The sequence below is a fragment of the Mastomys coucha genome, unplaced genomic scaffold (genome assembly GCF_008632895.1).
Source record: "Mastomys coucha isolate ucsf_1 unplaced genomic scaffold, UCSF_Mcou_1 pScaffold7, whole genome shotgun sequence".
NCBI classification, from domain to species: domain Eukaryota; kingdom Metazoa; phylum Chordata; class Mammalia; order Rodentia; family Muridae; genus Mastomys; species Mastomys coucha.
Window position 1 is genome coordinate 58,465,353 of NW_022196913.1, and position 15,981 is coordinate 58,481,333.

At 44.2% G+C, this 15,981-nt stretch overlaps 1 pseudogene; it reads left to right on the plus strand.

The window, feature by feature from the left end:
• Nucleotides 1-12,594: 12,594 nt before the first annotated feature.
• Nucleotides 12,595-15,590, plus strand: LOC116081522 (annotated as a pseudogene).
• The last annotated feature ends 391 nt before the right edge of the window (nucleotides 15,591-15,981 follow it).

The window sequence follows — 15,981 nt, forward strand, 5'->3', positions numbered from 1 at the left end:
AACTTTGTCTGCAAACAGCTCGAAGGAGACGCGGCCCAAGGGCTCGTCATCGGCCGTGATGTCGAAGACCATGATGGGGTTGACCATGACTGCAGCAAGCGGCGAGAAAGCGACAGTGGCGTCTGCAAAGCCCCCCTAATTCTTTCTATTGCTTTTCTTTTTCTCACTGTTTCTGTCTGTCCACAGGTTTTTACGCCTGCCTCCTGAAGGTTCCATCTCCTTCCATAGGAAGGGGGAAACACTCTGTCCAGGGATCCCATTTCTCTGCCTACTATATGGGGAGACAATTAATTGACAAGTGGATTCAGAATTCATGTGAGGGTGAGCACAACGGGTTTCTTCCCGACGTAATGAATCAGAACACAGAGCTTAGCTCTGAGCCAAGGAGATAACCAGTAAACCCTCCATCTGCATTTATTTTCCAATACTGAAAGGCCGATGGTGGGCAGTGGGGTGGGCTTTGGAATCCATGACAGACCTCTTTCAAAGCAGAGAGGATATAAAGATCATGCCTTCTTTGTAAAGGACGGTCTGGAAAACAGGGGGAGGAAGGGCTCTTCCGGGCAAGAAAGGAAGGATTCTCGGCTTTCTTATAACCCCACGTCTAACAGTGTGTCTCCCGCGCGGAAAGCTTTTACTCAAGGTCCCTGGTGGGATATCTAAGCCCCGCCCCCTCCCCCCTACCCCTCCACCCCCTTTGGCCTTTTCTCTCCATCTGGGCCCCTGGGAGGGTTGGACTTCAGGGAAGGCACTGCCATACAGCTAGCTCTGGCCAATAGCATGACGATAGTGATGTGTCACTCCCAGTCTGGAAGGACTTGATTGGCCATGGGAATAATTTGAGAACAAATAAGAAACAGCATGACTCCCTACAGGAGAAGGAGCCAATAAAAGCCGAGAACTCCTCATTTTCGAACCACTCCCACAGTAGATGTGGATAATCCAGAAGATGGCTCGTTATTCTGACTCAGGACAGCATAGAGCCGAGTCCCCACTTGACCCGTGGTGTACCAGTGAGAAATAGAGCGTTGCCGCTGAGACCTGGCGGGACTGTTCCTGTGGTGTGACCCAGTTCATCCTGAGGAATTGCTGCTTCCAACCCGCTTTTCCTCAGCGGGGTTCCTAAGTTGTAGTGTGACTCCTCACCTCTGTGCTTTGCTCAGAGGGTCACTCCAGGTGCCTTCCATCACATATCCGTGACTACCCAATATCTGTATCTATCACTCTTTCAAAAGCACAGCAGCCATCCCCACCCCCAGCTTCCTCTGTCTCCCATGGGCTGAAGCAAACGCCTTCTTTTGGAGCTCAGTTAAGGGCACAGTTGCTGAATGACTAGGGTGTGAGGGGTGGGTGTAGGAGAGACCAAAGGCCAGATAAAGTTTGTCTGCCATCTGGTACTATTTTAAGGATTTCCAGGCTGCGTATAGACATTTACATGCCCTTTGCTTTTACATGCCAGGGGATGCCACTGTCCCTGCAACCCAAGCAGACAAATGTTCTCCATGGTCTCTACACACTGTGGAATGCCAAGCTTGGTTTCAGGCCACGGGAGAGACTTGATGGTTTCTCCAAGGTATTCAGGCCATGGGCCAACCATCTTGTTCTGAAAGTAGAGGAAGGAGCTGGGAGACAGCAACAGAAGGGGAAATGAAAATACCCGGCCACATGGCATGACATATGGTGACAGTGGCTCACTGCCAGCTCTGGAGGGACTTGATTGGCCATGGGAATCATTTGAGAACAAATAAGAAATGGCGTGACTCCCTACAGAAGACCCAAAATGAGATTGGGATGTTGTATGGATTTCACTGTGGTAGGCTAGGATGGATGGGAAGGTCTTTGCTGCCGTCAGTGCATACTGGGGTTATATGGAAAGATTCAAATATTCCTGATGCCTGGGAAGCACACAAGACTAGTTAGATCAGACAAGTTAAATCAGAATCCCCAAACTCGAGGCATGGAACTTTCACATGGTTCATATGTAGCCCAAGGAGACGTCTCCCCGTCCCGAGCACAGTCTTTCTCTGCATCCCAGCTTTACACAACTGACTTTGCTTTAGGTCTTAACCACCTTAGTACAATCCACATTTTATGAAAGAATAACAAACACCACTTCTCTCCGGAGTCATCTTGACATCAGTGCAGCAGTCCTTGCCCTAAAGTCAACATGTCATGAATGAGGAGCTGGCGCAGCATTCAACACTCCACACACGCCAGTTCCCTCTGTAGACAACTGGGGCCATGCTGTATGCTCCTGATACTTTGTTGATGTGGCAAAACTGTTGAAGAGTCCATTTTTATGGTCACCAGTACACCAAATACCACAGCAAGATTTGTGCGTATTTCAAATCTCTATGCCTTGGCTCTTGACATGGGTCAGTATCTTAGTGCCACTAGCTCAGTTCTGAAAGGCTGCTTGGTAGCAATGCCCTAGGTGCCAATCAAACCAGTTGCCCCATCTTGAGATTTATGAAGCTATAATCACAGCTAACCTTGACTGTTGGGATGAACAAAAAGAACTATCTTTTACACAGAAGCTATATGTAAAAATCAACTCCTAGTGTTTCATTTGTCCCCTTCCCTACTTGTCAGTCCTGATATAGCTCCCAGAAGCCTTTGCAAAACAGTATTTTTGAAAACACTGTAGATGAATATTCAGACTGACCTAGTCAATTCAATCTTGGAATTCCATTTCTTCTTCTAAGAGGGACTGGTTCTGTGACTACCACCCACCGCGGATAAACACCAAAATCCAGAAACACCCAAGCTCGGATGTAATGGTATAAGACTACATATCACATATATACATCTTCCCATACAATTTAACCTCCCTCTGGACTGCCAGTGGTACCCACCACACTACCTACACACTGCTTATCTGTGTTGATTCAACACAGCACTTAGCTAGCTCTCAGCAAAGAGTAAGTTTGCCTTTTGAAACATTCAAGAATTATGTTTGTCTTTTTAAAAGATTAGTTTGACCCTCAATTGGGTGAATCCAGTTGTTCAGAATTGGCAATGCTTAGGAGGCACTATACCACATATGAGAGGCTTATGATGTGTTAGTGGGGGCAATAAGTCTCCTAGACATTGGTCAAGTCATATTCTGTATCAGAAACAGGTTGATATGTATCCTTCCCTTGGGTTAATTTATATAAGTATAAAGTGCTTTCTGCAAAGACTACTGGTAGAGTTTTCTGTGAGAGGGGGCTATGAGACTGACTTTTGGAAACACACCTACCGCTCCTTGCTCCTGTCAGATCTTTCTAACCAGGACAGTGCTGCGATAGCCTAGGTTGGAACCTTATGAGGTAATTCCACCAGAAGACACACGGACAATCTAAATGATGAATTCTAAGTCTGTTGCTGGCCAAGAGCGGCACAGGGAACCTGCTCAAATCATGCAGTCGGGAGCTTCACTGTTGATAAAACAGCATTGTCATTGACACCCTTTGGTCAGTAAGAACAGTCAGCAAGAAGTTAAAGTACAGAAGACAGAAAGCAAGGTTAGGGCACTAGGGACTTTCCTGGAGTCTGGAATATGGATTAAGTTCTCTCTCTCTCTCCTTCTCCCTACCCTTATTTCTCTCCCCTTTCCTCTCTCCCTCCCTCCTCCCCTCCCCCTTCTCCTCTCTCTCCTTCCCTCCCTCTCTCCTTCTGTCTGTCTCTCTCCCTTCTTCCTCCCTCTTCACCTCCTTACCTCCTTCCCTCTCTCCCTCATTTTTGACAGGATTTGGGGCAGATGTGCTGAGTGTTAAGGTTATGATTGTTCCTCTAATATGGCATCAGCTGTGCTAAGGTCTCAGGACCTGATGCAAGAGTGAGTTCAAGGTGACCAAACTTGTGTTCTAACTTTGGTTTATAAAGGGAAATGCTTGTACAGCATTAATAACTGGGAAACATGCATGTCACCTGCCTTAGAAAATAAGAAAGACATAGCACAGCCATAGCTGAGTGCCAGCGTTGGCAAGCACAGCAGAAATCCCATGACACTAAACCATCCACAGAGAGCAGAAATCCCATGACACTAAACCATCCACAGAGAGCAGAAATCCCATGACACTAAACCATCCACAGAGTGCACAGCCATAGCTGAGTGCCAGCGTTGCCAAGCTGAGATCCCATGTCACTAAACCATCCGCAGAGAGCAGAGCCACCTCAATTTTCTTAAGTGTGATTAAATGCACACACAGTGACAACTTCACCAAAGATGCCCATCCCCAAGTACATCCTGATGTTAAGCTGATAATTTGTTTTAATCATCTCAATTTTACTTTCCCCTCAGCATGAGTCACAATATTCTTAATGCAGAATTAAACTTTAAAACAAACCAGGTGCCAAACAGGATGTAGAAACTAGCCTGTGACAGCTTTTTGTGAGCCTTAACTCAGCTGACTCATTGGAATGGCTTTGCTGTCCAATTGATTTATTTTAACATAACAAATCGTTATACTATGAACTTGTAAATAAACATAAAGTAAGCCATTGTTATGGGAGTATTTGATAGCTGAGAAGTTTTTATCCCCATACAAATTCCTTCTTTCCTTATAAAGTGCTGAAAATGTAAGCAATCATGTTGATTTCCCGAACATAATATTAACTCACGAAAATGGAAACTACTGTTATAAACTGCACTATTATGTCCCATCAAAATCCTTGCATTGAAATGTAACCCTTGATGTGATTGTGTTCAGAAGCAAGATGAGTGGATGTGGTATGGGGGTCCTCATAAATGAAATCACTGAACTCACAGAGTCCTCAGGATGCCCCACGACATTAAAGCTTCCAGCATTTTGACCCCGGATTCCCAAAATCCTGCTATAAGAAATAACTTTTGCTTTTTATAAACCTTCTGTCTGTCACTGTACCAATACCATGCAGTTTTTATCACAATTGCTCTGTAGTACAGCTTAAGGTCCGAGATGGTGATTCCACCAGACATTCTTTTATTGTTGAGATTAGTTTTCGCTATTCTAGGTTTTTTGTTATTCCAGATGAATTTGCAAATTGCTCTTTCTAAGTCTGTGAAGAATTGAGTTGGAATTTTGACAGGGATTGCATTCAATCTGTAGATTGCTTTCGACAAGATGGTCATTTTTACTATATTAATCCTGCCAATCCACAAGCATGGGAGATCTTTCCATCTTCTGAGATCTTCTTTGATTTTCTTCTTCAGAGACTTGAAGTTCTGTCAAACAGATCTTTTACTTGCTTAGTTAGAGTTACACCAAGGTATTTTATATTATTTGTGACAATTGTGAAGGGTGTTGTTTCCCTAATTTCTTTCTCAGTCTGATTATCCTTTGTGTAGAGGAAGGCCACTAATTTGCTTGAGTAAATTTTATATCCAGCTACTTTGCTGAAGTTGTTTATCAGGTTTAGGAGCTCTCTGGTGGAATTTTTGGGGTCACTTAAGTGACCAAAACAGTAGTTACTCAAGAACATATTGAAGAGCTCAGATGTCCTCCAATTCTTAATGATGTGCTTATCGGGCACAGTGGGATAATTGAACACACAGAGAGAATGTATTGAATTACAGGACCTTGAACATAGTAGGTGAGCACTCTGTCACCGAGGCTTACCTTCAACCCAATCACAGGACCAGAAAAAAAAAAGAATCCTAAAATTCATGCAGATGTGCCATATATCCCAAAGAGCCAAACAACCCCAAGCAAATTAGTAATGTTGGAGATACGTCAGTGCCCAACTTCAAAATATGCTGCAGAGTATAGCAACAAGAACAACATGGTATGAGCATCAAACAGGCTCATGTGCCATTACAATTGACCAGAAGTCCCAGGAATAAATCCACACAACTACAGTCATCTGGTCTCAACAAGGATGTCAAAGACACACTCTAGAGGAAAGAGAGCCTCCCCAGGAACAACCACCAGGAAATCTGGATTCGCATATCCAACCATTGAAAATAGATGCCCTGCCTCTTGGTCTATAAAAAATCAAATTGAAATAAACCAAAGACCTGAACAAAAGACTTGAAACCCCAAGACTGCGAGGGCTTTCTGAATGGGACTCTGGTGACACGGGCAACAGTGGCAAGAACTGACAAACGAGATGGCCCACTTACAATCCCCCGCACACACAGCAGACCAAAAGGCAACCCACAGAACAGGAGAAAACCTTTTCTGCTTATCTCACAGAAGCTTGACATGCAGCCTATGTAATCAACTCAACCACACACTGAAAGAGCAGACAGGCTACTCAATACATGGACCAGTGAATGAGGCACAGTGTCAGAGGAAGCTCAAAAGGGAAATGATTTCATGAAGAGGAGCTTTTGCCCTACATAGCCATCAGAGAAACACTCCCAGACCACATCAAGACAGCCCTATGTCTCCGAATGGCTATCACTAAGAATCAAAACACTAGCAAGTGGTAGTGAGCAGACTGGGTAGGGTAATCCTGATCTATTGTTAATTGTTAGCAGGGATATAAATCAGTAGAGTAACTATGGAAGTAAATAAAAAGCATCAAAAAATCAAAACCAGAGCTACCATCCAACCCACCCATACCATGTGTGATGGCTAGGAGCAACTCTCAAGTTGACAGGATCTAGAATAACTAAGGAGATGACTTCTGGGCATGCCTGTGAGGGAGCTTTCAGACCAGGTTAATGGAAGTGGGAAAGCACACCCCAATTGCAGGTATGGTGATACACGGATGAGGTACACAATGGATACAAAGCAGAAAGGTGCTAAACACCATCATTCACCTGTGTCTCCTTTCTGCAGAGATGGGACCAGCTGCCTAGAATGTAAGCCGAAGCGAAATCACCTCTTCTTTCTTTTGTCAATCTTGTCTACATATGTCTGTCTGTCTGTTTGGGAGGCACATGTGCAATGGTGCACACGTGGAGGTCAGAGAACATCCCTCCAAAACTGATTCTCCTCAGCTACCATGCTGGTTCTGAGGATCAAAATGAGGCATCAGGTTCAGCACCAACCGCCTTTTCCCTGGAGAGTCATCTTGCTGGCCCATCTTCCATCCTTGCTGCCAAGGCTCACGACCTGGGCTTGTTCCCTAAGACCCACATGGGAGAAGCAAAGAATTGACTCCCACAAGCTGTCCTCAGAGCTCTATGGACTCACAGTATGGGACACTGCACACACCTGCTAACAAATATTTTTAAAAACAAAATAAATGAAAATGAGAACTATTGATCAATCTACTATGCACACAAATCTTCGAAAGGACTAGGATTTCCAAGGCCACACAAGTCACTAGGCTAAAATAGTTTATCCTGACCTGTTGTTTAAGATGTCATATATTTTATTTTACAAAAACTAAAATCAATGTACTAGTTGTTAAGATTATTTATATTTGGATATATAAGGTAGGATTGGCTTGTATTTTTTTAACTGAGTCTGTTGCTTTGACATTAGAATATTCCAGACTCTCACACAGCACTCCCTTGCTTTTCGTAGACTGCATACTCCAAGAACTATTAAAGAAGCACAGATTGCCTATAAGCTAAACACACAGGACTATGAATCCACAGAATGTATGGTTTGTGGTTGTGGTTGTGGTTGTTGTTGTCTCTGTGTAGCCTGGCTGTCCTGGAACTCACCCTGTGTACCAGGCTGGCTTTGAACTCACAGAGATCCATCTGCCTCCCAAATGTGTGTGCCACAACCACCCAGCCCAGGTTATCTGGTTTTTTTTAGGAGGAGGGGTTTGTCTTGTTAGTGTGTTCATCTTCAGACGGACTAAGGAAAAAAAAATGAGACAGAAATTCCCAACATTAGAAACATATATAGAAACATCCCCATAAATGTATAAAAACAATCCCCCAAAATTTAAGGAAATATTATAACCAAAATTATACACACAAATTAGATAACCTAGATGAAATTTAAAAAGCTACCAGACAAGCAGAAACTGCTGCCTGTAGCTCAAGGAAAAAATAAAGACACTGCAGACGGACAGAAATTGAGTTATTAATGAAAACTCTGACGAGTAAATCATCCCAGGTCATATACTGGTGAGTTTATTAAGAGGAGACACTGCCCTGCCTCTGTCTGAAAACAGACAAGATGGAGACTTACCACTTTACTCCTGAGGCTCATATTACCTCAATATCAAACCTTAAGGGAGAACACTATGAAAAAAAAAAAAAAAACCCTAGGCATCAAAATACTTCACAAGCAAAGGTACAAAAATATTAACCTTAGCAAAGCAGGGCAGTAAGCGGAAGGAAAGGCCGGCACTCTCTGTGGCATGTCCTTGTGCCTACTCACAGTGCTGAGTGTCTGATGCACCGGATCAGCCGTCCATGCTCAACCATATCCCAGTGTCTTAGTCAGGGTTTGCGTTTTTGCACAAACATCATGACCAAGAAGCAAGTTGGGGAGGAAAGGGTTTGTTCAGCTTACACTTCCACATGGCCGTTCATCACCAAAGGAAGTCAGGACAGGAACTCACACAGGGCAGGAACTTGGAGGCAGGAGCTGATGCAGCAGCCCTGAAGGTGTGCTGCTTCCTGGCTTGCTCCTCATGGCTTGCTCAGCTTGCTTTCTTGTAGAACCCAGGACTACCAGCCCTGCGATGGCACCACCCACAATGGGCCTTTCCCCCATGATCACTAATTGAGAAAATGCCTTCCAGCTGGATCCCATGGAGGCATTTCCTCAAGGGAGGCTCCTTTCTCTGTGATAACTCCAGCTGTGTCAAGTTGACACACAAAACCAGCCAGTACACCCGGTGAAACTCACTTTCCCATACTCTCCGAAGAGTCTGACTCTTAAGTCTTGAAGAACAATGGTAGTCCTGCCAGCCTGGAGCACACCCTGGCACTATAGTAAACATCTGCGCTAGAAGTCCCCTCAATGTTCATGGAGCAGAGTTGACGGTGAGTAACCCCTGCTTTCTCCATGTTTGATTGATACGTTGGCAGGGCGTGCTTTGTGGGTTCTTGGAGTCACCAATGGGATTGCCTCAGTGGGTGCCAGCACACACCGTATCACATTCCCTCTTCTCTATCACACCTCCCTACTCCCTCCTGCTTCTTCCTAGAGTCATCCTTCCCAAAATACAAGGAACCCGAATCCTTGCCTGTCTACTTTCAAGACATTCCTCCATGCCAGCTCCTCACTGCCTGCCATGGCACAAGCTCAGAAGGATGCAAGCAAAGAAAAAAAAAGTCACAATTTTTAATGAAATCATTTGGCTTAGGGCCAGAGAGACAGATGGCATCTGAGATTATAACCGACTTTCCTAGGAAAAGCCTAAAAAGAGAAAATTCATTTGGGTAGAGGAGAAAAATTCAGTGACAGAAGGAGCTGGGTCGCCCTCAGCGTTTAGCCTTTCACACGGCAACAGGCAGGGCTGATGGGATAATTATGGAAATCCAGTCCAATTACCATCTTCATTACAGTGACAGTACTGACTTCACAGAATACAAACCATGACATTAGGAGGGTTACCTCCCATGGGACACTGTTTTTGCAAGGCAGTTTGCATTCACCGTTACACTTCCTACCCTAGGGTCTGTTTGCTCAATTTCATGTACGATCATTCTGTATCAGAAAGAGGCACAGACTTAGAATTGTAAACAGTAAAGTCCATTCTGTAATTGCCCCCTTTAAGCTGTCATACATGGCCCTGTACATCAATACATGGAAGGTGTGTACAAAAAAATAATAACAACAAAGCTTGCAATGGGCTCTCCAGATTTCATTCAATCAGTTCTCCAACAGGCACGCCTGTGTGTCTGCTATATTCCATTTCCGTGAGCCTATAGCCACCCTAGGAGAGCACTCTCCGTAAGTCACAAGCTGTATGATACTCTCAGTAAGTCACAGCCTTAAATGATGCCACAACAGAAGCTGTGACTTAATTTTGTCCAATAGAGCATGACAGTGGTTACTGAACATCATTTCCCTGACTGTGTCAGACTTCAACTTGGTACACTAGGGTTAGAAAGACTCTGGTGGCTTTTAACTGAACAGCGTGCTGTGAAAGGGCAATGTGGTTGTGCTGTGTATGAGACTTCGAGGGACTTTGGTGGCTTTAAGAGCTGGGACTAAAACCACCAGCAAATTGTCAATGACAATAGCATTTTTTTTTTTTTAGAATAGAGATTTCTACCTAAAAACTACAAAGGCATTTGTTCTGCCTAAAGCCTGAAGTAGTTCTTCTAGGTAACATCCCTATCCATGCCTTCAGACAACTATGCCAGTCAATAACCCAATTTCAGTAGAGGGTCCAGATTTGCGATGGTTAAATTCCTACCCAGTAGAAACTGTAAGTTGGTCAATGTAATTACCTAAGTACATTAATTACAGAATTACATATCTGGCAGTTTGTTGTGCAGCATAGAAAACTGATACATAGAACTAAGATACTTGTTGGGTTTCTGATACTGTCTTTTTATCTAGTTTCTCCATGTTAATCCTGTCATCTTTCAGTACCTCCCAAATGGAATTCATCCTCCAATTCTACACAGTGAAATGAATCGGACCCAAGGCCTGGAATGACCAGGTTCATTTGTAGCTGAATTGAACTATGGGAAGGGAAAGAGGCCACACACTTGCAGTCTCTTGGACTGGCCAGCCTCAGGAATGCCCACTATGTTCTGATCACTCTCCTTCCTGAGCCAAGTGTTAGACTCATCTTCTTTCTAGTAAAATCATTGGCTCTTGTAATCTCCAAATCACCTGTCTAATACGTATATCTAACAGACAGGTAAATAATATAAGATGCTACTAAAACTTACCTTTTAAGTGACTATACACATTTAAAGGGTTAATACTGCCTACGTCCAAGTGTGGAGTGGTGGAGGTGAGAAAAGCCAGCCCATACACATTAAGCTGGCCCTCCTTTATGGTGCTTTGTGGGTCTCCGCCCAGGTTCCAAAACCCAATTGCTCACTGATAGACTAGATAGAGATAATCCAGATGGCAGGCTAGAAGCCTGGTCCCAGGAGGATGAGAGCACCTTTAGACTGATCAGTGGGACTTCAAGCCTGGTCCCAGGAGGATGAGAACACCTTTAGACTGATCAGTGGGACATCTAAGCATCTCTGTTCACGTAGTACTCTGATGTTTTTCTCCCTCCATCCTCCCGTCCTTGTATTAGGATGACACCTTTCTGTCTGCTGAGCATAGAGATGCCCATTGAGCTTGTTTTGATAATAATGTATGGTCCAAAGTAACTTGTGCTTTTAGACTATCTCCCCCTCTTTCCTTCCCTGATGGAGAGCTGGCATTATGTAGCCCATCATCATAGATATGAGGCTGAAGTTGCAACTTCCCTGAGACATGAGGCAAACGCAGGTAAGACAACTTTGCTGTTGGTGGCCACTGAGAATTCAAGGTTACCTGTTACTCTAGAGTACACCGGCATACTCGACCTCCAGAAACTGACTCCCAAATGGGATTCCTTCACACACATACACACACACACACACACACACACACCTACACATACACACACACATACACCTATACACACACACACATACATACACACATATATACACACACATGCACACACACACATACACACACATACACACAGACACATACACATACACACACAGATACACACATACACACAGACACATATACATACACACGCACAGACACAGACACATACACACACATACACCTATACACACACACACATACATACACACATATATACACACACATGCACACACACACATACACACACATACACACAGACACATACACATACACACACAGATACACACATACACACAGACACATATACATACACACGCACAGACACATACACATACACACACACAGACACACACAGACACACACACATACACCTACACACACACACATACACCTACACATACACACATACACACATATACACACACACATGCACATACACACATACACATACACACATACACACATATACACACACACATGCACATACACACATACACATACACACATACACATACACATACACACACATACACACATACACACATACACATACACACACATACACACACAGACACAAACACATACACACATACACATACACACACATATACACACATACACACAGAGACACACACACACAGACACACACATTATACACACACGCACAGACACACACATACACATACACAAACACACACACACACAGGGCAGGGGGGGAAAGGAAGGAAGGAAGGAAGGAAGGAAGGAAGGAAGGAAGGAAGGAAGGAAGGAAGGAAGGAAGGAAGCGAGCTAGCAAGCTGCAAAGCTGGCCTGGAGACCAGAACAGTGGAGTCTCTGTAGAGCAGTGTGGTAACACATTTAGAAAAATGGCCCAAGGAGCTTCCATCTATAAGAGACTCAGGCAGAATGCCTTCAGCGTTCCTTAATTGGAGGGTTGGAGGGTTTGGGGTTTTTTTGTTTTTTTGTTTTTTTGTTTTTTTGTTTTTTTGTTTTTTTTTTAGCATTTTAGCATAGAGTATTACATGAAAGACATGAAAACGGATGAGGCCTGCCACCCTTAACCACATCTAAAGCCTGACAGGAGACTAGAGAGACCAGACCTTAAGTATTTTCCAGGGCTACTCCTTTTCAAACCCAAACAGAAGAGCTAATGATTCAGACTCGATCTGGTGGGAAGAGTCTACACAGGAGTGCAGCCATCATAGTTAAGCCATTGTCACATTCAGGGCCTCGGGGCCAGTGGGGTTCAGCTGGCATCTGGGCCCTCTGGTTGGATCGCTATGCGTCCACACGGCTTTACAACCTCCTCCCTGGAGTGAAAGTTAAAACTGTAAGTGTAAAAATATAGCAGTTCTTTGAATACGAAGCTTTGGGAAATTAATTAAGATCTTTAATCAGAAGACTGTATTTCTTTTTTGAAGAGAGATTTCATGGATGCTGTCTAATGCCCAGTTGTACCTTTAAAGGGAATTTGAGGGATTCAAAGGAGAAATTCTATTCCTGGCTTTGGAGATGCAATTGGTCACAAGAGGACCTAAGGACAAACTCAAGAGGGTAATGTTATCCTTGGACAACAATCAAAAAGAAAATGAAGGCTTCAGTTCAGTGCTATGTGGAATTGGATTCTCCCAAGAGCCATGTAACATTTAAAGGGAATCTTGAACCTTAGGGGTACACAATCCCACCAATATCTTCATCTCTCTGTGAGACACCAAGCAGAAAACTCAGCTACACATACAAATATGGGAATTCTGACCCCTGGGGGAGGTTAATGTGCACTGTTTTAAGCCAATAAGATCATGAGAAATTGTATGCTAGTAATAGAAACCTAAGATAGACTTTAATAAGTCATTTCTGTTAGTCTAAAGACCTCAGAGAAGATACACCGCTCGCACTCAAGATATTCATAATCAAATTTAAAGTCATGCCTCGGAAGGAGTTACGGGTGTAGCCACAACCATATGTTGTTAATTGGAAAATTCAAGCTGGTGTTTTTGGAGAGAGGTTTATGTCAGAAGAAATACTATATGAGAAGAAAAAGGAAGAGACCATGACAATTGAAGACCTGCAAAAATGCTGAACCTTCTACAGCATGGGGATGGAGCTGGGAGGAGTGGGGGTGGTGGAGGTGGTAAGCCTATTAGCCAGCTCAGGGGAGGGGGCCATGTTCTTCCCAGCTCTCTTTGCTGCCACTTAGAAAAACAGTTGAAAGGGTGGGTGGTGGCAACAGGAGAGATGGCCCCCTGGAAATCCCAAATCTCTGCCAAATGTGACTAGAGGCGTGTTATGGGTCAGAAGAGTGTAGTGGTTTCCATATTCTTTCTCTCTCAGAAGGGAAATATTTGCTAATGTTACACCACATGTGTTCTGACACTGCATTTTAGGTGGAAAGCAGCAGAAAGCCTGAACTGGGGCTCATTAGTGACATGGTTACAATTGTATTCCATTTTTACCTCCTTGTCCTGATTCCTCCTACCCGCCTAAAGGCTTCCACATTGAGCATAGGAATGTCTTTCCCTGAGGACCTTCAGAAGAGCTGGGGAACTTACCAGGGTTTGTTCAACTCTGGACTGATTAGAATCAGCCGAGATTGCGCCTCTGTCTGACATCCTGCCCTGAAGGTCTTTGCTGACTCCCATTTCTCCAGTAGGGTTTAGCACGGCTGCCCACGTAGGTCTTTTTCTGGCTGGTACCTGCTCCTCTTCTCAGATTCTGCTTCCTCCACTTCTGGACAATATTCCTAGGGAAACTATGATCCTTGCTTTCTAGATCTAGATGGTTCTGAAGATTACTCAAAGACCTGTGAGATCCTGGACTTTATTTTGGAAGCAGAGAGTGGGTAGGTGGGAAGTGGAGCCCTTAAGCTCCTTCTTCGGGGAACACACAGTTGTGTCTGATGCGAAAAGAAACCGAATGTCTTCTGATTGAAGACCAGACTCCTCCTCTTCCGGTCCCCTTCTTTTCCTGCACTACAGGAGTTATGAGTGAACCACGTGGTTTCCCTGGCCCGTGAAGGCTGGCAGGAAATGATGATTCACTTCTGGCAGACTCTTCCAGAATTAGCTCAGGAGCTGTTGCACGCTTTTTGTTTCTGTGCATATCTGACTATGTTCCAGAATGACGTCTTTTTATAGTGGCTGAGTCTCAGGGTGAAGATCGAGGAGGAGGAGATGTCTGACTCGGGACAGTGATAAACCTTTTTTATTATAAAACTCATGATTGCTTCTCAGATTGTCTGTTACTGTGGCATTCTCAGTGTTTTCAAGTAGAGGTTTGGGGAAAACAACGAAAGCTCAGAGACCTAAAGAAAGCAGAGCTATGTTCATATTCTCTGAAAATGAGGTGAGTGCTAAGGGGAACTTTGGCTGATTCTGTAGAAAGAGCATCACTTGGTTAGAGGGTTAGTGATCATGAAGAAAGAGAAAAAGCACACGCTACTCCATGGGCTTCACTTAAGAAATTCAGAAGTTTTTTTTTTTCTTTCCACAGATAGGAGTCATAAATGATAAGAAAAAAATATTATCAATAACTGTTGTCAGAAACTTTTTGGAGATGGGGTACAGTTTGTAGCCCTGTCTGGCCTAGAACTCACCATGAAGACCCAACTGACCTTAAAGTCACAAAAAGCAACTTCTGCCTCACCAGTGCTGGGATTAAAAGGCACGTGCCACTCTTTCTCTTCAATGAGGTGGCCGAGTGGATGCCAACACGCAGGTCTTCGTGAAGACCCTGACGGGCAAGACCATCACTCTTGAGGTCGAGCCCAGTGACACCATTGAGAATGTCAAGGCCAAGATCCAGGACAAGGAAGTCATCCCCCCTGACCAGCAGAGGCTGACATTCGCTGGCAAACAGCTGGAGGATGGCCACACCCTGTCCGACTACAACATCCAGAAAGAGTCCACCTTGCACCTGGTGCGGCGTCTGTGTGTGGCATCATCGAGCCATCCCTTCGTCAGTTTGCCCAAAAGTACAACTGTGACAAGATGATCTGCCACAAGTGCTACGCACGCCTGCACCCTCGTGCAGTCAACTGCCGCAAGAAGTGTGGCCATACCAACAACCTGCGCCCCAAGAAGAAGATCAAATAAAGCTGGGGCCATACCTAGCCTGTGACCCCGGGACCAAAGAAAGTCCCCTTCAATCAACTGGAAAAAATAAAAGGCATGTGCCACCAGAAGTGACCTATTGTCGATAGTTTTCAATGGAAATTTAGCAAAAGTAATGATGTTTTTTAAAAAATAAATAAATAAAAAGGACCATAAAAGCTTCTAGCAATCGTGTGTGTGTGTGTGTGTGTGTGTGTGTGTGTGTGTGTTCCTTCTTTCTTTCCCAGGATTGAGGGTTCTCTCCTGGGTACAGGCTGTGCATAAGCAGACAGATGATCTACTATTGGACATATTGGACAGTTCTCACATGTTAGAGTGTATAGACAGATTTGATGAATTGTAAACAAACACAATGTTTTAAAACCAATACATAGTACTGGTCCACCAAGGACACTGATGGGGACTGGCCCAGCAGCTTACACCTGACA